At 49.0% G+C, this 2,002-nt stretch overlaps 1 pseudogene; it reads left to right on the top strand.

Annotated features, from left to right (window-relative positions):
• Positions 1–207: 207 nt before the first annotated feature.
• LOC104849411 lies at positions 208–1,430 on the top strand (annotated as a pseudogene).
• The last annotated feature ends 572 nt before the right edge of the window (positions 1,431–2,002 follow it).

The following is a 2,002-nucleotide window of genomic DNA, read 5'->3' as shown; positions in this document are numbered from 1 at the left end:
GTCAGTGCGATGAAGATGGGCACCCTGGCCACAGGCGCTGCTCCTCACCTGTCTGTTCCTCTCTGGACCTGCGGCTCCGCTCCTCCAGGTGCTCAGGTGTTTGTCGCGGTCCCTTGCCAGTCATTCTGGCTCCTCAGCGTTGTTTCCATACACCACCTGCTTCGGACTCAAGATGATCTGATGTGTTAAATCAAGCTGTCGCTGACCATGATGGCCACACAGGCACTGAGGGTAGACAGCTATCAAGGCGGACAGCAAGTGATAACAGTTAACGTATCAAGATCCAAACTGCTCTGAACCGGATGCGGAAGGAGCGATCACTCCTCCCGGGGAGTCTCAGACCCCGATGGATGTAGACAAGCGGGCCATTGATAGGCATCCCCTGTTTCCATTATTAGCTTTGTTGTTTGAAAAGTGTGAACAGTACACGCAAGGCTGCAAAGGCACGATTTCTGCCAGTTTTGATGTGGACGTTGAGGACTTTGTCAGGAAGCAAGAGAAAAAAGGAAAACCCTTCTTTCTGTGAAGATCCAGAAACTGACAACTTAAGGGTGAAAGAATCTAGGTGTTGCGCATTCATCTTCTTGAGCTGGAGAACGTGAAGGAACTCTGTAAGGATTTCTGCAGTTGGTACATCTCTTGTCTGAAGACAGAAAGGAGCAGTGAGACCCTGCTGAGCGGCGATCCTGGAAGCCGGTACTCCCTTATGCACTTCCAGCAGATTCAAAGTGCCGTCGCGGGCACCCTCAGCCTGCAAGGAATCGTGATGCCAGCATCTGCGCTGCAACAGGGAAACGTCACCACAGCGACAGTGGCAGGTGGCACTGTGTACCAGCCTGTCACAGTCGTCACTCCGCAAGGCCAAGAGATCACCTGGGCATTATCTCCCGGGACGACCAGGATCCAGAACTCGCAGCTCCAGCTGCAGTTGAATCAGGACCTCATCCTCCTGCACCAGGATGAACAAGCGGGCCGTTCTCCCCCGCCCCCCACGGCATGCCACCAAAGTCTGCACCTAGGGCATCCTTACCCCACAGAGGACGATAAAAAGCAGACGGCCGCTCAGACGAACTTGACACTACTCCAAGTCAACAACTGGTTCAGATATGCTAGAAGACGAATTGCGCAGCCAGTGTTGGATTCCAGTTGTTCAGAGATCCCGAAAACGAAAAAGAAAACTGCTCAGAACAGGCCAGTGTGGAGGTGGAGGTTTTGGCCAGACTGCATCGAGTAGAGCGTGGTCCAGTGAGCTCATCGTGTCCGAAGGCGCCGCCTTGACCTTCACAGCATCCGTGAGCATGAGCATGGTCAGCACGCAGTCCCTGTCCTCCGACGGGGCTGCCCTGGCCTTGCAGTAGGTCGTGCAGGCGGGCCAGACGGAGGACGAGGGCTGGTGCTGGAGAACAGTGACTCGCGACTCACTGCAGTAGGGATGGCCACGGAGCCCTTGCCTCGTTTTTTATAATTTGCACAGCAAACATTTTGTAGTTTCATTTCTAATGTTTTATATGTAGACATAGAAAAGTGCACTTTTGTGTTTCATAGTCGACTTAAAAAGAGCGTCTTTGCCGATGCAGCGACTACTTTCAAGTGTGTACACATGTGGGTTTTTAAAGAAATTCTTCAAAGGTTTAATGATAGAACTGTGATGACTGAATCCTCACCTTGAGGTTAATTAGATTAGGAATAGAGCTCCCATTTTCTAATAATTTATGTAGTTTTAATTGAAAAAATTTGTCAAAACTCCTAATACTCTTGATTCTATAAAATATTTGTTTATATTTTATCTAAACATTCCTATAAGAACCACTGTGATTTTCTTATGGCCACTGGAGCCTTGCCCATTTGTAGACTACAGTGATCATGTGAACACTTCAAACAATGATCCGTTTTTGTTTTGAATGATTCCTTTTTTTTATACCGACGTCAGATTTTTTTTTTTTCCAGTAACGGGAATTGAACTCAAAGCCTTGCACTTGCAAGGCAGATAAGGCGCCACTGA

Source organism: Fukomys damarensis, unplaced genomic scaffold (genome assembly GCF_012274545.1).
Source record: "Fukomys damarensis isolate Sample0158 unplaced genomic scaffold, DMR_v1.0_HiC HiC_scaffold_13, whole genome shotgun sequence".
Lineage (NCBI taxonomy): Eukaryota > Metazoa > Chordata > Mammalia > Rodentia > Bathyergidae > Fukomys > Fukomys damarensis.
Note: the sequence above shows the minus strand (reverse complement) of the source record. Positions and strands in the feature narration are given on the sequence as shown.